At 43.0% G+C, this 24,780-nt stretch overlaps 1 protein-coding gene across 4 annotated transcripts in view; it reads left to right on the top strand.

Moving 5' to 3' along the window:
• The window catches only part of LOC126285345 (myrosinase 1-like), a 502,449-nt gene that overhangs the window by 180,212 nt on the left and 297,457 nt on the right, over positions 1–24,780 (top strand). The window contains exon 1 of one of the 4 annotated variants that reach the window (XM_049984662.1): positions 3,251–3,473. The exons of the other annotated variants lie outside the window; for them this stretch is intronic. The gene's annotated coding sequence lies outside the window, so the exon portion shown is untranslated. Of the gene's footprint in view, positions 1–3,250; positions 3,474–24,780 lie in introns of those variants that run through there. 4 annotated transcript variants of the gene reach the window in all.

Here is a 24,780-nt window from a genome sequence, read left to right as displayed (position 1 = left end):
TCGTCGATACCAGAGTGGGCGAGGCCACAAAGTCGCTGATGTCACTGGCTTTAGCAGTATGCGGGGTGATTCAGAAGTAGCTGTACACACACTTCGTGGGTGTAATGTATGAAAAAAAGTAAGAGTAAAATTTTGAATAAAGTTTTGTCTGAAACTGCGTTATTTCCGAGTTGTGACGCATAAGGTTATTTGTGGTCGGCATTACATCATGGGGCAGCACTGGCTGCTGACGGGTCGTGTTTGCTTGCATATCCACTGGTGTTGCTTTGTACACCCCACTACACTGCTCGTTTGATTCTGGCACGAAATGCTTCTGTTTAGTTCTGTGTGGTCCGTTGTCCTCTACGGTGCTGTTGCAGCGTAGCGTGACCACACGTATTACGTACACTCATTCTGTCGGTAGTTCGTCGACTGGAATCGCCGTGTACGATACGACGGCGTACTCAGGCGGTGAATACGCGGAAATGCCGGTCCTCCACGATGCAGCAGAAGGCTATGCGCGAACGGCGAGACAACGATATATGGAAATGTTTCTAAACAGAAGACTACCGAACCGTCAGACTTCGACATTAGAATGCTCGCGTAACTAAAGTATGAGGATATCGTTTTGCACTGAACAGTTGGTGTGGTGCAGTGGACAGTCAGTTACTCGAAGCGCATGTTACTCCACGGCACCTGACTGGTAGAGTGTATCGGAAGCTTTTGGAACATGAACTGGGTACCTTGCTTCATGGTGTCGCACTCGCTACACGAACCAGCTCATGGTTTACACACGGCGCTGAGCTTGTTTAAATGTGGAAGCAAAAGGGTGTCCCGCTACTGATTATCCCGATGAGAGGACAGGTCGTGCTGCACAAGTGCTTGGCCCGCCAGACCACCGGATTTTAAGAGGACCACAGATAGAAAAAAATCGATTTTCGGTTTTCATCATATTTCGATAGATTAAGGTTTTATTTAACTACTCAAAAGGATTTAGCTGAAATTTTTTTTTCGAGCATTTACAGAGCATTTTCCTACCACGTGTGTTTATGTGCCACGCCCACTTTTCTGTCCACTCGCTGTCAACTCTAAGCCAGATGGAGATACCATTATTATCAAAATAGAATGTGTAGGCCATGTTCAAAAAAGTTTGGGAACAATGCTGAGAAAACTGCTGATATGAGAGGAAAAAACTAAAAAATGGAAAATTGTTGACGAGACAGGGTCGGTTAACTAAAACTGAAATAGAAAACTTGCAGGTATGCTATAGGTAGGCAATTAGGAGAAATAAAGAAAATGTGGAGGCAATGAACAGAGATGTTCGGGCCATATTCTTCCATAAGTCATCTACTGATGATAAGCCATGTGATGGATTGTGTCCATCAGGAGAAAATTCGTGGTGCAACTACAAGAGGGCTCAGGCAACTGGACAATCTTATTGTCACCAGCATTCTCTTCCTCTTCCTGTTTGTTATTACAGCAATTAAACCTATTTTCAGACAGTTGGCTCATCCTAACCTTGTAAGGAAATGTCTGCATGGGCAGACGCAGAACCCAAATGAATGTTTGAACAGCATAATTTGGAACCGCCTTCCTTAAAACTGTATTTGTAGGCACGCATACAATGACACTACGAGTACATGATACTGTTATTACATTCAGTTATTACATTCAATTGCGGTAATGTTGGAAAGTGATGGTACTGAAAAAGCTGGGAATTAACCCTGGTGAAAATGCGATAACTGGGGTGCAACACTGCGATAAAATGACGATGGCTGATGCAGACAGGTGTGCATCTAATATGGCCAAGAAAGCAAGACAAACGCCCAGGAAGGTGAAAAAGAAGCTGGAAGGCCTGCTAGAGGCCAAAGAATGCCCATCATATGCAGCAGGACAGTTTTAATTAAGTGTAAGAAACAAATTTCAAAAGTTTTTTTCTTTAAAGTCAATTTCCTGCAAAACAAAATTACCAGTACATATGCCCCATTATATCAGAAACTACCATAGGTAAATGAATGAAATTTAAAGAGACTCTGCATAACATAAAAGGGTCACCTCTGGTACTACATTCATTAATATTCCACCATTAGGAAGTTCACAAAAATATTTTCTGCAGAAAAAACCTAATACTTTTTGTTAATAAATTTAAAAAAGTATTTATTAAAAACTATAAAATGGATAAAGTGGATTTTAGTGCAGTTGACTCCACTCGCATAGTGTAACATACAGTAAAAATATTAAGGTCCTGCATCAAATAGCTTTTTCAGAAATGGGTTACATACTTGCCTAAATTAACATGGGTTAGATAGGCACGGTGTGGTCCCCTGAACTTCTACCACCTTTGGGGCCATGTTAAGGAGGTCGTGTATGGCGTTGCAAGTGAGAATACAGAACAACCACAACAGCGAACTGAAAATGGTTGTGCAGCTGTGCAGAATGAGGTGAACGGAGGCTGAAACATTCAGAGAGCGGTAAGGCGTCGTGAACGTCACAATCTTCGTCTACACAGACACAATTTTGAAGATGTCCGGAGTAAATGTACAGGACGTAGTCCTGTTCAGCTTCGGGTCCCTTCGTGTCGTCGCTTTCGGAGAAGAATCAATTACGTGTTGTTTGTGTCGCACTTTTGATCCCTACACCGCTACATAGCTCTGAAATAAAGAAGTTTTTAAAAAAAGTTTACTGAAAATGTTACGTTTATTCCGATGCATAAATTACCCTGTATGTGCAAATGTAGACTGGAACGGGAAGTGGCGGAAATGAGGATGCTGAGGTGGATGTGTGGGGTAACAAGGAAGGACAGGATTAGAAATGAATTTGTTAGAGGAGCTGTGAAAGTGGGACCCATGGGGAAAAAGATACAAGAGAGCAGACTAAGGTGGTACGGAAAGTTAGAGAGAAAAGGGGAAGAGTTTATGGGAAACAGAGTTGAAGATATAAAGATTGAAGGAGCGAGAAGGAGAGGAAGACCGAAGATGAGGTGGAAGGATAAGATATCCGGGGACCTAAGGGAGAAAGGATGGAAGAAGGAAGAGGCAATGGATAGAGTACTGTGGAGGAGAAGGCTCCACAAGAGCAACGCCGACCCTACGTGACGAGGGACAAGGCGACGATAAAGAAGAAGAAGAAGAAGGAGACTGGTACGAGAAGGAACCTCGATAAGTGCAACGGTTAAAGCTACTCCCCGTCAGTGATCTGCAGGGTAGTGATGTGCATGAAGCCGCGGCACTTGTGCGGAGTGCCAGGCGCACACCCTGACGGCCGTCTCCTGTCTGCGCCGCGCCGACCTCTCAATGTGACCGACTGCTGAGTGAGTGAGTGGGCGAGTGGGCGAGACGTGAGCGATGCCGCCGGCCGTTTAGTCACGGCGGCGTGCCCCGTCATCACGTCCCCACACGGCCGCCGGCACTCCGCCTGCCGCGCCGCTCCAGCTCCAGTCGCGACCCACCGGCCGCCGGCGCTGCACCTCCACTGCCCCTGCTCGCAGCACCCAGGTACGTGGCTCACCTGGCCCAGGGAGCAGGAGCGCCTCCACCCTGCAACCCGAGCGCACAGCCGGTCCGCGTCCAAACACCAGCACTCAGGCGACCGATACAGCACTCGCACGTCCTGCCTGCGCCAATCACATACTGTAACTGATCAACGCTTCCGTCAGCTTATCATGCTAGCGAACGTGTCAGTCTCAAGAACTGAAAGGCTCACTGAAAGGAGAAATCCTAACTGAAGTCTGTGACGAGAAAATTAAGTTTTAAATGAAACAACAAGATGACTGTTACCGGCCACTGTTTGTTTATCTCTACGACGCGTTTGAAACGTTTAAACCTCCATCATCAGGTGGATTTACATTTATTGTTATGACATGTATGTGTGTGCTGTGTTAGGATTTTTTCGAGGAAATGTCTGCACTATACAGTGCCCCAAGTTCCAACAAAAACTCGAAACACACACACACACACACACACACACACACACACACACACACACACACGGCATACTAACAAATGTAAATCAAACCTGATGACGGTAGTTTAAACCCGTGAAACGCGTCGTGGAGGTCAATAAATAGTAAATGAAATTTATCCATAGTGGATGCTGTAGAGCCGGCCGGAGTGCCCGATCGGTTCTAGGCGCTACAGTCTCGAACCGCGCTATCGCTACGGTCGCAGTTTCGAATCCTGCCTCGGGCATGGATGTATGTGATGTCCTTAGATTAGTTAGGTTTATGTAGTTCTAAGTTCTATGGGACTGATGACCTCAGAAGTTAAGTCCCATAGTGCTCAGAGCCATTTGAACCATTTTTGGATGCTGTAGAACTCCGTGACTGCTCCTTTATAGCGTGTAGAAAAATTTCCACTACCAGTCAAAGCCACGGCCCACATGTTTGTATGTAAGCACAGTGTATTTCACGAGTGCACATCGTAATAGTGAAATATGCAGCTGAAATTTATAAAACTGAAATATGGATGTGAAAATTATAATAAGTGTACAACTAAATGGAAAAACTGTCACCACAGCGTAACTTTAATAATGATGCTTCATTTTTATTGATCTCCAACAATATAAACATGTACATAAATGTATGAACACCTGAGGATGGGCGCAAGCCCGAAATCGGTCGTGTGACAAATAAATAACCTTTTATTGTGACTGGTAGCGGAAATTTTTCTGCACCCTATAAATAAACAGTGACTGTTAACAGTAAAACTTGTTTCATTTAATGTCAATAATAGTCACGGTAAATTCTAACCTAAAAATCTTCGAATTTAAAATTAAGTTGTTCTAAATTCCAGCTATTAGCAGGCACGTAACATTTGCATCTTTATATCTAAGGGTTATAGCACCGCTAAACAAGCGTCGAAATGCGCAAGATACTGTGTGACTTAATTGCAAAATTATTTGTTTCTTTTCACTTTCGAATTTCTCACACGTAGATTCTGTGTCACGTGAAGATGTTTTAATTGAATTTTTTTTTTTTGTGCGACAGAACTTCGTTCCATTACACAGAGAACAGTAACGAAATAAAAAAAAAGTTTGAATTAAGCAAACTGCAAAACGTTTTTCTTTTCCAAATTTGTCTCCAGGTACACGCTGCAGTTAAACTCCTCAATTTCAGAAGTATGTTCAGATTCTGATTCGTGATTTCTGTAACACATTGGAAATGAGCGTTTGGCTTCATTGGCCGGGAGGCTCCTTACGGGGCAGGTCCGGCCGCCTTGGTGCAGGTCTTGTTACATTCGACGCCACACTGGGCGACCTGCGCGCCGGATGGGGATCAAATGATGATGAACACAACACAGCACCCAGTCCCTGAGAGGAGAAAATCCCCGACCCACCCGGGAATCGAACACGAGGCCGTGGGACGGCAATCCGTCACGCTGACCACTCAACTACCGGGGCGGACTGTAGCACATTGGTACACAGGAGCTGTAAATTTTAATGGGGGACTCAATCTTGTAAATTTCAATGAAGAACGCAATACCGTCATATATTGACTTTTTAATTGATCTGGCACGACCGTATTTCGTCTGTAACACTGAACGTTTGTCGCTTCCCCATTCTACCGACCGTTACCTTTTTGCTACTACTTACTTCAGATTAAGTTCGTCATTTCTGTCACTAACTACACACTCCTTACTCTGCTTTTCTTTATGGTTTCAGCCTATTGTGCAGGTCAGTCAACTATTTGCATTTTCCGTTTTAACACTCCTCTTACAGCGAAATCTGCAGGATATAGCAACAACGTACGCTCTGGCAGAATAATCTCATGTTGCGTTTCCCACCACCAGACGCAATCGACCATCTCAAGATAAGCCCCACTGCCGTAAATGTATGATTTTGGCCTCTCATCTCAAAACATTGGTCATTGTTACAGAGCATCACGGGAATCACTTTTCCAGAGGCGAGAAGTATATTCCTTTCCGGGGTTGCACAAAATTTCGTTCTCCAGTTTGTTCCGTTCCTATAAATTCCTTTTTGCTCTGACGTTTAGATATACTACAATCACCATCTCTACCACTCGGGATATTTGTCATACTGCAGCCGTTTCAAAGAATAAAGCTGCATTTTTCTGCCACAACAATGCCGATACACGCTGTCTGTTGTGATTGTTCCTGCCATTCAAGCGTGGAAACATAGAAATGAAGCCCCAAAACCAAATGCAACTTCGCGGAGAAAGTTAGAAGCAACGTATTCTGTGAACTGATAGAGGATGGAGATAGGATTAAGCGGCGTACTCAGTGTCGGTAAGATAAGCAGACTACGGCCGAAACTGGCAATGATTCTAATCATAGTTCTGTAATTCTGTCGAAAACAAAAGGAAGTGTACGTATATTTGCAGCATCTGTCTGGTAACCTTGTCGAGCATGCATCACGCCTTGCTACCAATACGGAACAGCGCTGAATAAGGCGGGTTTGCGAGAGTTCAAAATGTTTAGCCAACATTTTCCTTTTCTTTTGGAGTAGGTGAAAGAAGGCTACTTAAATGTTACAATCATGTAAATATATTTCCTAGCCTTATCTAAGGTAAAAACAAACAGTATTGATCCTCTTTTTCCCTTTCGGCTTGTCCCATTAGCATATACAGGGCGTAAAATCCTAGGCATACAAAATTTTGGATTGTTTAGAGGAGATAAAACGAAAATTTTATCTCACAAGAACGTTACAAGTGTACCGGTTCCCCACTGTGGGTCATTGAAGGTTTTGACGCTAGGGATGTTCAGAGACGGTGTCCAGAATTCCGTGCAATGAAAATCATTGTTCTGTATATTTTTCTGAAAACGTCGTCCGTTTACGTTAATGCACAGCTGGTCTCTGTGTGCTAATGATTGTCTATCACAGCGGTTCCCAAACTTGTTTGACGACGGAACCATTTTGAAATTCTAAGTATATAACCGAGCCCTAAAATAAGCAAAACCTGGTTTTATGTTTATTCTATAATTACAGTTCAATCACTTAATGAAAATCACACAAAAATAGGCACATTACTCACTAGTGACTTCTATAACACTATACAAAACAACACACAGTAATACAAAACACAAAATAAGACTAGGGTACCGTGGAGCTATTCCGATCATGTTAATTCCTCTACAGGGTGAAGCGAAATTCACGCACTCTGCCTCCGGAGCGCAACTCCTCACACGTTAGCGATAAAAAAAGTTTATCCCAAAATTTCGTCTGGCTAGTACATCCGACAGAAAAAAACTTTAAAGCGTGGCAATGTGGCAACACTGTAACCACATGTATGGTAACTACCTCTGTCAGCACACATTGTTTGTATTGTGCACTTGGTGCAGAGTATAAAGTTTTGGATTAGCATGCAGGTGGTCGAGGGTTCGATCGTGGGTTGGGGCGCATATTTTTTATTTGCTGATTTCATTCTGACATTTTATTCTGTAATATACACCATTTCTTGGGTCACGCATATCCTAATTTTACAACATTTTGTAACGGTAAACATAACAAATACGTGGTTAGACAAATCAGAAACAGACAGTTGAAACAAATGACCTGTCCATAGGAAAGAATTTGATATCAACAGTCGCAGGTGATGTTCGGGTTAACCTCACACCAATGGTGGCCATTGTGCATATTGAAGACACCTGAAGAATGCTGGTTCATCTGACCATATAACGGTGTTCCCAAAGCCATCGTTGGCTTCCTTTTTTTGTTGGAACCGTTCACAGAATTGCATTCTCTGATGGTGATCTGCAGGATACAGGTGTCGCGTGAAAGCATAATGATAGGGGTGAGGTCCATGATCGTGTAGCACGTTAACGACCGTGCGATGCGAGACACGCAGCTGGTCTTGCTACGCTACGTGTACTTCGCTGAGGTTCTTGGTGTATGACCTCCAGAATAGCTTCCTCAGTAGCTGGGGTACAGCGAGTCCGTGGAAGACCTCTGTCACGCGATGGTGGAAGGAGACAACCTGACTTCCGAAGGCGCAGTTCCAGATGACAAAACAATTTTTTTCTGGATGGCGTCGACGAGGATATCTTGACCGGCCCGGTTATCAGATGCACCATGGACCAGAAGCATACCCACATATTCGTTTGTGTATGCCATACATCTGCCACACTGGTTTACAGGTTTACGAGAGAATTCGATACGTTGTACGCAAGTACATTGGAGTGTCTCACTGGTGCGTTACTCCAGTCGCAACTAGTTCCTGGCTGGTGGACGGGGCATACAGTATAAACACGCCGTCAGTCCTGTCAGCTGTTTCACCTAATGCACATTACCCTTTTGACAGATGTTATTGTGCATGATTCGTCCCCACACCGCTAATTGTGAAATGTTCGGTTTCGAATTACACTGTTTCCCTAACTGTAATAGACGTGATGTCTCCACAATCCTGTCGATACAATAATAATAATAATAATAATAATAATAATAATAATAATAATAATGCCACAAATACAGAATACATCACATACATTCAGCAACAGAAAGATTCACATTAAGCAGAAAGGAAGGAGGAAGAGGATTTATCGACATAAAAAACCTATATTATGAACAGGTAGACAATTTAAGAAAGTTCTTTATAGAACGAGCGGAAACTAGCAAAATACACAAAGCACTCACTCATATAAATACATCGGCTACACCACTTCAATTTCATAACCACTTCTACAACCCTTTAGATCACATAACATCAACAGATACGAAGAAAGTAAATTGGATAAAGAAAACACTACACGGCAAGCACCCGCATCATCTAACACAGCCACACATCGATCAAGACGCATCCAACACATGGCTAGCAAATGGCAATATATACAGTGAGAGGGAAGGATTCATGATTGCAATACAGGATCAAACAATAAACACCAGATATTACAGCAAGCATATTATTAAAGATCCCAATACCACAACAGATAAACGCCGACTTTGCAAACAACAAATAGAAACAGTAGATCACATCACAAGCGGATGCACAATACTAGCAAATACAGAATACCCTAGAAGACATGACAATTTAGCAAGGTAGGAGACGGATACTGGCAGAAGTAAAGCTGTGAGTACCGGACGTGAGTCGTGCTTCGGTAGCTCAGATGGTAGAGCACTTGCCCGCGAAAGGCAAAGGTCCCGAGTTCGAGTCTCGGTCGGGCACACAGTTTTAATCTGCCAGGAAGTTTCACATCAGCGCACACTCCGCTGCAGAGTGAAAATCTCATTCTGAATACATCAACAGCTTGCCTTACAAAATAACTTATAAAACAACACGTTCCCACATACAAGTATGCACCACAAAATGTACTGGAGAATGATGAATACAAATTATACTGGAACAGAACCATTATAACAGATAAAACAACACCATTTAACAAACCTGACATCAGACTCGCCAATAAAAAGAAGAAATTAACACGACTAATCGAAATATCCATACCCAATAGAACAAATATACAGAAGAAAACAGGAGAAAAAATTGAAAAATACATCCAACTGGCTGAGGAAGTAAAGGACATGTAGCATCAGGATAAAGTTGCCATTATACCAATTATGCTATCAACTACAGAAATCATACCACACAATATCCAACAGTACATCAATGCAATACACCTACATCCAAACTTATATATACAACTACAGAAATCCGTAATTATTGATACATGTTCAATTACACGAAAGTTCCTAAATGCAATATGTACCGTAGTCACGCTTGATCAAGGTCCGCGTCACTTTCCATTTTTGACCAGACATAACGTCTGAGAAAAGAAAGAAATAATAATAATAATAATAATAATAATAATAATAATAATAATAATAATAATGATGCATTGAGATACGTATTAAACAGCATGTGGTTACCAGACTCAATGTTGAAAGGTATAATTAGAGGGACCATGCTGATAACACATACAAATAATAACAGAGTTTGGACATTATTCGCTGGCCGGTGTGGTGGAGCGGTTCTAGGCGCTTCAGTCCGGAACTGCGCTGCTGCTACTGTCGCAGGTCCGAATCCTGCCTCGGGCATGGATGTGAGCGATGTCCTTAGGTTAGTTAGGTTTAAGTATTTCTGAGATCTAGGGGACTAATGACCTCAGATGTTAAGTCCCATAGTGCTTAGAGCCATTTGAACCATTTTTTGGACATTATTCACAAAGCAAGTTGCTAATCCTATTGGTAACGTAAGGCCCGAACGAAATTCAATGGACCTGAACAAGGCAAGAACAATAGTTGATACTGTGGAACCATGTCCGCCCCTTAGTTGAGTGTTTAGCGCGACGGAATGTCATACCTAACGTTCCGGGTTCGTTTCCCGGCTGGGTCGGAGATTTTCACCGCTGTCGGACTGGATGTTGTTTTGTCCTTATCATCATTTCATTCCCATCGAAACGCAAGTCGCCGAAGTGGCATCAACTCGAAAGACTTGCACCAGGCGAACGGTCTACCCGACGGGAGGCCCTAGTCACACGGAATTTCCATTTCCATATGGGACCGTTGGAGAACGGTACAAAGAAAACAGGTTTCGCATCTGGTAGATGAAATGGTGCTAATAAATTCACGCCCACGTTGTGGAAAGGGCTTCTTCCAAAGCTGACCAGTCTTCCATTTCTACGATTGTAGTATGTAAGTGAAAACGTTTTCTAGATCACCCGCTGCAATCGCTGTTGACGATTAAGACGCCAGGTACCATACCACCTGGACTACATTTACCAAATAAGAAAAAAAAAACGTATGTCGCAACCCTGGTTCGAACCCTCAACCTCCTGCATGCTAACCCAAAACTTTATACACTGCACCAACTGCACAGTGCAACCAATGTGTGCTGACAGAGGTAGTCACCATACATGTGGCTACAGTGTTGCCAGATTGTCACTCTTTAACGTCCTTTTTCTGCCAGATGTACACGCCAGACGAAATTTTGGGAGACACATTTTTTTATCGCTAGCATATGAGGAGTCACGCTTCCAAGCACGAGTGCGCGAATTTCACTTCACCCTGTATAATACTATACGAAACCTTCTAAAAAGTCTGTCAATGCGATACAATTATGATATTTTAATTGTGAATACGTTCCAGTATATAACGGATCGAAATTCCTTTACATGAAAAATAGTTAAAGGCACAAATCACGCTATATAAAAATGATGGGGCTATCCCCCCCCCAATCAAGAATCTATTGCGCCCACTGTATTTCAGTGTCAAAATCACAAGCATTTACCACAAGTCAACATTTTTGGTCGTATAATATCGACACGCACGTCGCGAAACCACGTGCCACATTGCAGGCACTTTATCCAGAGAAGCTGCCAATAACACTCATTAATGCTTGCTTCACACCTTCCTCTGACCATGAAGCACTCGGCTTTTCCCGAAAAGAAATCAAGAAAACGTGTTCTCTAGAATGTGCCTGAGCGGAAATAGCTCCACGTGTACAGGGCGAAATAGCACCACGTGCAGACATTTCCAGAGACGCGGCAAATCAGACCTTTGTGGAAAAAGTCAGCAATATTTGCTGATACACACACCATAACAAGTGCTCTTACACAGGTAACGATAAGAGTCTGAAATTTCACGTAATTGTGGATGGCACACATTAATTTGGTAGGTCGTATTTTTTAACTGTGCTAATGATGCATCAAAGTGCGCTTACCTCTAGAATTTGTTCTTCTGTCCTGTCAATTACGTGACAGAAAACTACTTTGGTACAACAACGTGGGGCGACACGGAGATACTGGCACACGCTGAAGGCAAGGCGACCCTGACTGGGTGAGGAACCAGAACACTGTTGCAACACTCCGCATTGGAAATTGTTTCCTTTTAATGGGCGGCGGAAAGTTGCAAGTTGCTTTTTATGTTTGACTCACTGTCGATAGAAGAGAGCTGAAAAAGCAGGTCAGTTTCAGCATCCAGTCTGCGGCGATATTTTGTTTTTGTAGGTACATACTCTGACAATGCTGTTTCACAGAAGTATGTTGTTGGCAACAGGAGAAGAAAAGTGTAGTAAGTTGTGGATATTTGTCGAGAACGGGGCACCAGGAATCATCAAATGACATCGTCTTGAACAACGATTCCAAGTTTTAACCTGTTGTCATTTCTAAAAAATATTCATAGATTTCGTTTGACATATTTTCTGGCATCGGCAAATTCCGTATAAAAAGTTTTCTGAACCCATGCATTGTAATATCAGTTTTGTATTCTGCTCTTCAGGAAAATACAGTACTTCTCAAAAGACGCGCATATCATGGAGCCGGCCGGGGTGGCCGAGCGGTTGTAGGCGCTACACTCTGGAACCACGCGACCGCTACGGTCGCAGGTTCGAATCCTGCCACGGGCATGTATGTGTGTGATGTCCTTAGGTTACGTTTAAGTAGTTCTAAGTTCTAGGGGACTGATGAGCTCAGAAGTTAATTCTCATAGTGCTCAGAGCCATTTGCACCATATCATGTAGTCATCAGTCAAATTCTTCACCTATATCATTTAGTATTTCTGCTGCCTCACCAACGAACACATTCAGTGTTAAATAGCTTTCTAGTTCTCTCTTCGCAACACAAACAATGCAAAAATCTAATTTTTTAAGGCTGCTATTTTGTTCTTAATATTTAAAACCTTTGTTTCTTTTCATTGTAGACATAGATTTAAGTCATTAGTTTTTCCTAGTGTATCTGTCAAGAAAGCTACTCTGAACAAGCAAGCTGCATCGCTCAGACGCTAATTTAAATGAAGTCAGTCACAAACGCCTGTAACTCACCTCTTAGTTCGAATAATCCTGTTAACGTCTTGCCTGCAGATGACCATCTAGCCTCGGTGCGGAGCAGCAGTGTTTATGTCTGCTGTCGTAACCTTCACACAATACTGGAAACAATCGGCGCTGAAAAGGGCTTTATTTACATAACTGATTAATTTTTACCGTATCGAATCGCTACATGCCTACGCGTACAAATTCTTTTGTTTCTACCTTCTGATCGTAGCATTGATGCAGACTTAGTACGCTCCCTGGCGCCTCAGTTTAGGCTGTCAGGCACTGACTAGGGAACCTCCCATCGCACCCCCCTCAGATTTAGTTATAAGTTGGCACAGTGGACAGGCCTTGAAAAGCTGAACACAGATTAATCGAGAAAACAGGAAGAAGTGTGGAACTATGAAAAAAATAAGTAAAATATACAAACTGAGTAGTCCATGCGCAAGATAGGAAACATAAAGGATAGGGTGAGCTCAGGAGCGCCGTGGTCCCCTGGTTAGCGTGAGCAGCTGTGGAACGAGAGGTCCTTGGTTCAAGTCTTCCCTCGAGTGAGAAGTTTACTTTCTTTATTTTCACAAAGTTATGATATGTCCGTTCGTTCATTGACGTCTCTGTTCACTGTAATAAGTTTAGTGCCTGTTTTGTGACCGCACCGTAATGGCGTGCGATTAGTAGACGAAAGGACGTGCCTTTCCAATGGGAAACGAAAACATTTGATCGGAAGGTCATAGGTCAACCGATACCTCCACAGGAAAACACGTCTGATATATTCTATACGACACTGGTGACGGCATGTGCGTCACATGACAGGAATATGTTGTCGACCCACCTAACTTGTACACTTGGCGAATGGGTAAAAAGATTCTTCTACCTGGTCCCATTTAGGTTTCCTTGTGGATGTGATAATCACTCCCAAAAAAGTGATGAAAACATAAGAGTTTGTCACATAAACTGCAACAAATGAATGCAACACTTTCACAGTCGCACAGTTTTCCCTGTGCTCTGTCAAAACATATGTTTTTAACGTTTTCAAATTTTTCCGTGTGTAGACCGCAAAATCCTGCATATGTCCAAGCAAATATGAACACGTCCTGGAATTCTGGAGAGCGAAGTTGATTATGTGTGAGTGTCTGAACTTTGATAATTGTCTGAAAATAAAAAATTAAACTTTTCACTCGAGGGAAGACTTGAACTAAGGACCTCTCATTCAGCAGCTGCTCACGCTAACCACGGGACCACGGCGCTCCTGAGATCACATTATCCTTGATGTTGCCTATCTTGAGCATGGACTACTCAGTTTGTATATTTTGCTTATTTTTTTCATAGTTACACACAACTTCTTCCTGTTTTCTCGACTGATCTGTGTTCATTTTTTCAAGACCTATCCACTGTGCCTACTTATAACTAAATCCGAAGTGGTGCGTTCGGGAGGTTCCCTTGTGAGAGAAAGAAAATAACGTTTATAAAAGCAACACCGATTTGATACCTGTTGTTTGTCTCAGTGTGTGACAAGACTTGGTGCGTTTTTGTTCTTTTTCATTCTACCGGAGCCCTCGCAGAGCTCCAGAGCTCTCGGAGCACATTTTGAGCATCGCTGGTCCATCACATTCAGAACTAGCACGCGTTTTCCGAATAACGACTGCAGCCTCACAGAACGGGGAACCGGTTCTCCCGCAGTGCCTGCCGGCGTCTCGAACACCTTATCGCCCATCACGGAAAGGAATCCACAGGAGGGAGGTCGGGAGAATGTTAGCAAAGCCCTCGCTGTCTAAAAGTTCCCAGACATCAAAGGCATACTGAGGTGGGCTCCTGTCGTGCTGGAAACACAATCACTGCCTTATCGCTAGCGGGACTTTCTCCGACATTTCCGATAAAGCTCTCTTGATGGTGAAACACACGCATTGCTTTGGGGGTTTGCGACTCCCAGACGTAGCTATTGTGACTTTTCAATGTTCCTTCCCCTGTAAAGGCAAATTCGTCAGTAAACAAAAGACACTTTTGGAAGTCAGGGATGTTTACCGATTGGTGTGACAGAATTCCACGTGCTGGGGAAAGTCATCAGCTGAAAGGTGTTGTACCTTCTGATTCTCGAATAGATGCGTGCCCACGTCGTGCATGGTATTCCACACAGTGGCGTCGGGGACATTTCTTTCCGTAGCTGTGGATCGCGTGCTGGTGCTGGAGTCGTCCATAGGTAACACCCGCCTGCAAGAAGGGTAGTAGAGGAGCTCCACGAAACTGCCATCCAATATCTTTGAGATCAATTTGTTGTAGAATCTTAGAACGTATTCTGGGCTCAAACACAATGAGGTATCTTCAACAAAATGACCTCCTCCATGCCAACCAGCTAGCATTCCGAAAACAGCGATTATGTGAAACCCAACTCACACTTTTCTCACATGACAAGCTGAAAGCTGTCGATCAAGGCAGTTGGGTAGATGCAGTATTTCTTTGTTCCCGAAATGCATTTGACTCAGTATCGTATCTACGCTTACTATCAAAAATACGATCATATGGTGTATCAAGTGAAATTTGTGACTTGATTAAAGGACTTTTCGTAAGGAGGGAAACAGCATGTTGTCTTCGATAGAGAGTCATGGTCAGACGTAGAAGTAACATCGGGTGTGTCCCAAGGAGGTGTGCTGGGACCCTTGCCGTACATGTTGTATGTCACTGGCCCTGCGAACAGTGTTAATAGTAAGCTCAGCCTTTCTGCAGATGCAATTACCTGTGATGAAGTAGCGTCTGAAAGAAGCTGCGTGTCAGATCTTGGTAAGTTTTCAGTGTGGTGGAATGATTGGCAACTTGCTTTAAATGCCTAGAAATCTAAAAGCGTGCACTTCACAAACGATAAAACGAAGTATTCTATGATTATAAAATCAATGAGTCACTGTTGGAATCCTGTGCGGCTGATCCCGGCGGAGGTTCGAGTCCTGCCTCGGGCATGGGTGTGTGTGTGTTTGTCCTTAGGATAATTTAGGTTAAGTAGTGTGTTGTAGTTGGCAGGAGAGCCAACACCGTGTTACTAGAGGACGCCGAAAGGCACGCGTTTCAGATCATGCAGGCTGGCGTGAGGTCTGGAACAGGACAAGGAAATTAGAATTTAGAAAAACGGACGTAGCTGGTGGAATACTTAACTTTAATCCATTAATGATGGACGTCGGTCTTGACTGTACATGATTCACAATATCAATAGTAACTGATAATGGCGCCTTGCTAGGTCGTAGCAAATGGCGTAGCTGAAGGCTATGCTAAACTGTCGTCTCGGCAAATGAGAACGTAAGTAGGCAGTGAACCATCGCTAGAAAAGTCCGCTGTACAACTGGGGCGAGTGCTAGGAAGTCTCTCTAGACTAGACCTGCCGTGTGGCGGCGCTCGGTCTGCAATCACTGATAGTGGCGACACGCGGGTCCGACGTATACTACCGGACCGCGGCCGATTTATAGGCTACCACCTAGGAAATGTGGTGTCTGGCGGTGACACCATAAAGTGTGTAAGCTTAGGGACTGATGACCTTAGCAGTTAAGTCCCATAAGAATTCACACACACACACACACACACACACACTGTTGGAATAGACCAACTCACACAAATACCTGAGTGTAACACTTTGTAGGGATGTGAAATGGAATGATCACTTAGACTCAATCGTGGGTAAAACAGGTGGTAGTCCTCGATTTATTGGTACAATACTGGGGGAAGTGCAACCAGTCTACACAAGAAATTGCTTAGAAATCACTCCTGTGACTCATTCACAATACAACCAAATTATGTGGGACACATACCAAACAGGACTAACAGGGACATTGAAAGTATTCAGATAATGGCGGTACGAATGGTCAAAGGTTTGTCTTATCCGCGGGAAAGTGCCACAGACATTCTGAAGGAAATGAACTGGCAGACTATTGAAGATAGACTATCCCGAGATAGTCTACTAACAAACTTTTAAGATCTGGTCTTAAATGATGAATCTAGGAATATTTTACAACCTCCTACGCATCGCTCACATAGGGATCGTGAGGGTAAGATTAGAATGATTGCTGCACGTACAGAGGCGTTCAGACAGTCATTCGTCCCGCGCTCCAAACGTTAATGGAGCGGGAAGAAACTATTGATAATTGTTACAATAGGACCTATCCTGTGCTATGCATTTTGCGGTGTTTTTCAGAGTAAGCATGTAGCTGTAGATACAGCCGTAGAATTCGCATTATCACAGTAAGAATTGGAATGATTATGTACTGCGCTTGTCTCATGTATCTCGCATACCAGATGCAAGAGTTTTGTCATGGCTGGCTTTCCCAAGTCTATCAGTAGTTCTGAGGGTACGTGGTCTACTCTAGGGGCCTTGTTTCTACTTAGATCTTTCCGTGCTCTGTCAAATTCTTCTAGCAGTATCATGCGCTGCATATCATCTTCATGTGCTTCCTCTTCCCTTTTATAATGCTGTCTTCTGTGCACACTTCATATTCCTTCCACATTCCAGCCTTCCCTTCTTTGTTTGGTACGGACGTACAATCGCAGGTTTTAACACTTTTGCAGGTGCTTTTTATTTTCTCCAAAGATGTCTTTAATTTTCCTACAGGTGGCGCCTATCTTCCCTCTAGTCATGCGTGCGGCGTCTATGTATGCCCTAGTCATGCAGGCTGCTACAGTTTGGGATTTATCGTATAGTCGGTGCTGTTTTGCCATTTTGCGCTGCCGACCAATTTAATTTCTGAAGCGTTTGTGTATCCTTCTGCATGCTCCATTTTCTACATTTTTTATTTTTTACTTTGCACTTGCGTCGAACACATTCAGTATCCCGTGTTATCCAAGAATTTCTTCCGAGCTTTATCTTGTTGCCTACTAGATCTTGCCCTTCATTATGTCAGATCTCAGAGCTACCCATTCGTCTTCTGTTCTGTTCCATTAGTCCAGTTATAGTCAGAGTTTTTTGCTTAAGAACCAACATTGACACTATCGACCGTGACTTCCGACCGCATATGAAATGGGGAGGGGTGGTGGTGGTAAAGTGGCCACTCAAACAGAAATTCAACCAAACTGTGGTTATGGACACAAGACACAAGCTTACCACTCACGCATTTTGAATCTACATATTGGAATGAACCACACCAAATACTTCAGTATATTATCTTCTTTTTATCTTCGAAGAGCCAAAGAAACTGATACACCTGCCTAATATACTATCGCGTAAGCCCCCCCCCCCCCCCCCCCCAACACGGCGTGGCATGTACTCGACTAATGTTTGAAGTAGTGCTGCAGGTAATTGACACCATGAATCCTGGATGACTGTCCATAAACCCGTCAGACTACGTGGGGGTGAAGATCTCTTCTGAACAGCACCTTGCAAGGCAAGGCATCCAAGATATGTTCAGTAAGATTGTCTGGGCAGTTTGGTGGCCAGCAGAAGCGTTGAGACTCAGAAGATCTACTCTGTAGCAGTTCTGGACGTGTGGATTGTCGCATTGTCCTGCTGGAATTGCCCAAGTCTGTCGGAATGTATAATGGACATGAGTAGATGCAGGTGCTCAGACAGGATGCTTACGTACGTGTCACCTGCCAGAGTCGTATGTAGACGTATCACCCCAGCTGCACGCACCCAGTACCATTACAGAGCCTCCACCAACTTGAAAAACCCTCTGCTGACATGCAGGGTCCAAGGATTCATTAGATTGCATTCATACCCAGACACGTGGGCCATCCGCTCGCTAACATTTTGAAACGAGACTCGTCCGACCAGGTAGATGTTTCCAGTCATCGTCCAATGTCAGTGTTCATTGGCCCAGGTGAGGGGTAAAGCTTTGTATCGTGCGGTCATCAAGAGCACACGACTGTGCCTTCGGCTCCGAAAGCTCACAACGATGGTGTTTCGTTGAATGGTTCGCAAGCTGACTCTTGTTGAAATGGTTCAAATAGCTCTGAGCACTATGGGACTTAACATCTGAGGTCATCAGTCCCCTAGAACTTAGAACTACTTAAACCTAACTAACCTAAGGACATCGCACACATCCATGCCCGAGGCAGAATTCGAACCTGCGACGTAGCGGTCGCGCGGTTCTGAACTGAAGCGCCTAGAACCGCTCGGCCACCCAGGCCGGCGGACTCTTGTTGACGGCCCAGCATAGAAATCTACAGCAATTTTCGGTAGGGTTGGACTTCTGTCACGTTGAACGAACCTCTTCAGTCGCCGTTGGTCCCGTTTTGGCATGATCGTTTTCCGGCCCCAGCAATGTCGGAGATTTCATGTTTTACCGGATTCTTGATATTCACGATACACTCGTGGATTGTTCGAACGGTAAAATCCCCACTTCATCGCTAGCTCGGAGATGCTGTGTTCCGCCGCTCGTGTGCCGACTGTAACACCACGTTCAAACTCACTTAAATTTTGACAGTCAGTCATTGTAGCAGCAGTAACTGTGAAATGTCCCCTTAGAAAAATTATACATGACTGTGCTTAAACTGACACACAATATTTTTTAGCGCAACGCAATCTGACTTTCAATAATCCCTACAAGAGAATGGCCCTGACTAAATTAACCTATACGTTTCACAAATCACTTACCTCATAAAAATCTTCATTACACAAACTACTGATTCCAGTGAGCGCCAATACTGCTAGCTAAATAAGAGATTCAAACTACGGAAGGCACTACCTACAGACAGGCATAGTTAGCAAATGAAAGATTTTGATAGCGAACAAACAATGTGTTTACCTTAATAGTGTTCAAAAGTCATAATATATATAGCACTTCATGACATCCAGTCTTACAAATTTCAAAACTCCGCCATCTCTCTCCTCACATCCACCACTGCTGGCGGCTCAGCTCCAACTGCGCAACGCTACGCGCTGTTAACATCCAGCTGCCCAACACTACAATGGCAGACAACAATGCAAACTAGCCACAGACTGCACACAGCACAGCCAGTGATTTTCATACAGAGCGCTACGTGGCGTTACGAATAAGAAAACCTAAACAGCCTACTTACAACTGATCTAAGAACTGCGTCAGACACTTGTTTTCCTATAGAAGCATTTCCGAGCGCAGCGCCGTTTTCTGCCTGTTCACATATCTCTGTAGTTGAATACGCATGCCTGTACCAGTTTCTTTGGCGCTTTAGTGTGTATTGGAACTACACGCACGTTTGTGAAGGCTTACCTGGTGATGAGTTTCCCGTACTGAAGCGGGTTCTGTGGCCAGTGCCCTTGCAATAGCCTCCCACGTTTGTTTTTCTGATTCCCTGGCGAATTTTATAGAAATTTTCACGCCCTGTTATCAAAGGCAGTACCAACCGGCTGCAGCAGACCGTTTTCAATCTGACTTTTGTATTGGCCTAAATCTAACAGAAAAGACACGGTTTTAAATAATATGATGTGGTTAATTCAAAATTGTCACGTAGAGATAAGATGGTGTATGGCAGCTTTATATTGTACGTGTTTCTTGGAAGTGACTGATTGAACCCGCCGTTCCGACCAGTGATATGCCCACTTTTCCCGATCGCACGCCATGTCGGCATTACTGAGCCCCAGAAGATTAGATTAGATTAGATTAGATTAGTACTAGTTCCATGGATCATGAATACGATATTTCGTAATGATGTGTAACGAGTCAAATTTTCCAATACATGACATAACTAAGTTAATTTAACAACATAATTAAGTTAATATAACAACTTTTTATTTTTTGTTGTTTTTTAAATTTTTTAAAATTTTTCTATATTTTTTGTTTTTTTCTGTTTTCGTAATTTATACATAAAAATTCCTCTATGGAGTAGGAGTTGTATAATTCACTCCATTCTGTGCCAAAGTTAGATTTAATCTTGAATAGTGAAGGTCATCCTTTCTCCTAGTATTGTAGTTATACACACTGCTATTGCTTTTGAATTGGGTTTGGTTGGTAATAACAAATTTCATAAGAGAGTATATATACTGAGAAGCTACTGTGAATATCCCTAGATCCTTAAATAAATGTCTACAGGATGATCTTGGGTGGACTGCAGCTACTATTCTGATTACACGCTTTTGTGCAATAAATACTTTATTCCTCAGTGATAAATAACCCCAAAATATGATGCCATACGCAAGCAATGAGTGAAAATAGGCGTAGTAAGCTAATTTACTAAGATGTTTATCACCAAAATTTGCAATGACCCTTATTGCATAAGTAGCTGAACTCAAACGTTTCAGCAGATCATCAATGTGTTTCTTCCAATTTAATCTCTCATCAATGGACACACCTAAAAATTTTGAATATTCTACCTTAGCTATATGCTTCTGATTAAGGTCTATATTTATTAATGGCGTCATACCATTTACTGTACGGAACTGTATGTACTGTGTCTTATCAAAATTCAGTGAGAGCCCGTTTACAAGGAACCACTTAGTAATTTTCTGAAAGACAGTATTGACAATTTCATCAGTTAATTCTTGTTTGTCAGGTGTAATTACTATACTTGTATCATCAGCAAAGAGAACTAACTTCGCCTCTTCATGAATATAGAATGCCAAGTCATTAACATATATTAAGAACAACAAAGGTCCCAAGACCGACCCTTGTAGAACCCCATTCTAGATAGTTCCCCAGTTTGAAGAATGTGCTGATCTTTGCATATAATGAGAACTGCTTATTTCAACTTTCTGCACTGTCAAACTGAAAAAGTACGAGGAACTGCGTTTGTAGGCAAAAAAGACTTTGTTTGAACATTGATATTGTTAGAAATTATTTCTCTAGATACAAGTGAAGTAACAAGAATAAGATTTATCTTTCATCATATGACTAAAAAACAAAAAGGTTTCTTTCAAAAAAACAACAAGCACGCTTTCTGTATCGTTCTCGCTTGCAACAGCGGCGATGTTTATTGGAACTGGTCTGACCACTTCTCGCAGGGCTGTTCAGGTGAGAAAATATGCAGTGGCCACTTTTCCCGTCCTGGCCACTTAACGACACGTTCCTCTACCGATCTCACTATTAATTAGTAACCTACATAAATTAGTAGGTCATATTAATTAATTAATAACGTTAATGGAAATACCAGGCAAGGTCACAAATGTTTTCTGAATGTTTTGAATGCCATTGTTTGCTTTTACTCACTGCAGTGTATTACAACTACTTTCATTTGATTGCCCATTACTTGCTGAAGACGCGGTCTCTCCAATACGCGTTCACGAGTCCACAGTACTTCCGTTTGGCACTCACGCCACAGCAGCTGGTCGGTGTGCTAGTTGCGCAAGCCCCGTGAGCAGTCAACAGTGGAAGACAAGACACGATAAAGTATTCCCCGACTCACTTCTTTTATTATAACTCCGCAGTGGTCATATCACATACCACTGCGCAAACTGTACTGCTGCCCAAGCACGACTCACGCCCCGTCCTCACTGCTTTACTTCTGCCAGTACCTCGTCTCCTACTTTCCAAACTTTACAGAAGCTCTCCTGCGAGCCTTGCAGAACTAGCACTCCTGAAAGAAAGGATATTGCGGAGACATGGGTTAGCCACAGCCTGGGGGATGTTTACAGAATGAGATTTTCTCTCTGAGTCGTGCTTGGGTAGCTCAGTTGGTAGAGCACTTGCCCGCTAAATACAAAGGTCCCGAGTTCTAGTCTCGGTCCGGCACACAGTTTTAATCTGCCAGGAAGTTTCGTATCAACGCACACTCCGCTGCAGAGTGAAAATCTCATTCTGCTGGAAACTGGCATCAGTCGCTTCTTGTGGAATCATTGTAAGCCCCGCCGTCACACCGTCTTAGGGTACTCGCAACGCCTCATCGCACTCACTCTTGCTGACTCTTCTGCAACAGTTCGTAATTCATACGCATCTCCGCGAGTGTAACGTTGCGTATTTTGCAAAGCATATCGCCCCTCGCCCTTACTGGGGAAAAAAATATCACGCCCTGGAAGATCCGCACCGGCATCTGTACAGCGGGTTTCTCTGCTACTGGATGTCCGGCAACCTAGACCACTGAACCGCAGCCGACTGTGTCCTTGGTCGACTTATTCCTGTTACCTATTACCGAATGGTTCCTTTAACGTCCAGCCTCGCGTTCCACTCGAGAAATGGCACCTTCACCTAGCTCTGTATAACATTCGAGACCTTGGCGTGCCTTGAACGTAGTAGTGTTATCTGTATGCACGCTCTGCGCAGCGGTTGGTCTATTACCGCCAGAGATTATACCTCAGTCACACAACGTCTTTTTTTCGTCGTACTGCCTTTCTGTGCTCTCGTAACAACTTCAGTTCTCCTCACCTCCGTGTTCTCCTTCTACTTTATCGTCTCCCCACAACAACATTGTCCTTCACTTCGCATACTGAGTGCCTCAACAGCTCTGTAGATGAAATATTTAAGAGAGTTTCTTTTTGTTTCGTCTCTCTGATAATAGTCTCTCTCATTTCCGTGATCCAGACAAGTGTTTACTTCTGTTTGCAGGAGTGCAGCGGCATTCCTCCCGTTTGTTTATTCTTGTTAACTGCACAGGCACGTCCACAAAATATTAGTCTTCGTTTTCAGCATTACGTCTGATCTTTTCTGTATAGTGATCGAGATTATCTCGTTTCCTCCTTGGCTGAGCACTATATTTCACCAATGATCAACAACTAAGTCCCACTACATTGTGCTTATAATGAAAGTCATTGGAAGGTGATGTATATGGTCTGCAAAGCGGAGTCAGTATATTTGTCTGCCCCACCATTTTGGTTTAGATTTTTCCTGGTTTTCCCTAATCTTTTCAGGCGATTCGCCAGACGGTTTCTACCAAAACGGAATAGCCTCTATCCCCTCCTTTCGTTACTAATAAGTTAAAATTTTCCTTTCTTGCAGTATCCTGCCCTATGCCTTGGATTTTGTCGCTTTCTATGTTCCGTCCATGCTGCTACTGTTTTCTTGCCTTCTGAGTTTCATGTCTACATCCACACTCGACAAACTATTGAGATATACATGGAATATTAATAGCTGGTCTATTCAAATCACATCCTTTTCCCCATTGTGCTTTTCCTTTCATCTATTGCAGATATTTCCAGATACGGTATTTCCTTCCGTTATTTCTGCAAGGTACTACGTATTTCAATTCCCTAGGCATTTCTGTCTCGCTTATTTATACGTCTATACATTTCGGTACATTTATTTATTCCTAATGAACTTCTTTCAATTTTACTTGTTATGTTAAGTCCTGCTACGTTGGCTATTCTTTCTAAAAGATTTTGTTGGGTGGTTACATTCATAGGATCACTGAAAACATCTTTAATTCGCCGTTTTCTTTCCAGAAGGGCTGATTTAATTTTGTAACTTTTCTACTATTTCTCATACCGTTTCCAGCAATCAAGCAATAAAGATGATAAGCCATCACCATGCCTTACATTACCTGGCATTTAAAATGATCGACGTATTTCTCCTCTAAATTTTACTTCGATTTCTTATAATTTTACTCGTAATTTTCTAATACTTTAATATTTATCTGGTGAGTCAAATTCTCTCTTAAAATAACAAAGAAAACCACTATTTTTTCCGTGTACACATTCTGAGGATTTATTGATTTCAAACTAAAATTACGCCTTAAAAAGGGCCTGCCTTTCTGCAATTAGCTGGTTATCTTAAATTGTCTCGACCTCGTTTACCAGGGTATTTGCCAGTATTAGCCAGTTTTGTCTATGCAGTTGGTAAGTGACGGCATACACAATTATCTTTACCTTAATGTAATGGCAGATAACAAGCTCGTGAGACAAAAGTTCAGCGGTACTCCATAAGGTATAAATTGAAAAACGCCAGAATGTTGGCCCAGGTAAATAAAGCAGTACTGTACGCACAATAGGTTTATCGGTAATCTGAAACGACTGGCCGCCGGTAGTGGCCGAGCGGTTCTAGGCGCTTCAGTCTGGAATCGCGCGACCGCTACGGTCGCAGGTTCGAATCCTGCCTCGGGCATGGGTGTGTGTGATGTCCTTAGGTTAGTTAGGTTTAAGTAGTTCTATGTTCTAGGAGACTGATGACCATAGATGTTAAGTCCCATAGTGCGCAGAGCCATCTGAACCATTTGCCATTGACAGGTGGTAGGGATTACGTGGCATGGCCACCACGTTCCCAAAATATGAGTCCATTGGATTTCTATCTACGAGG

The sequence above is a fragment of the Schistocerca gregaria genome, chromosome 8 (assembly GCF_023897955.1).
Source record: "Schistocerca gregaria isolate iqSchGreg1 chromosome 8, iqSchGreg1.2, whole genome shotgun sequence".
Lineage (NCBI taxonomy): Eukaryota > Metazoa > Arthropoda > Insecta > Orthoptera > Acrididae > Schistocerca > Schistocerca gregaria.
Note: the sequence above shows the minus strand (reverse complement) of the source record. Positions and strands in the feature narration are given on the sequence as shown.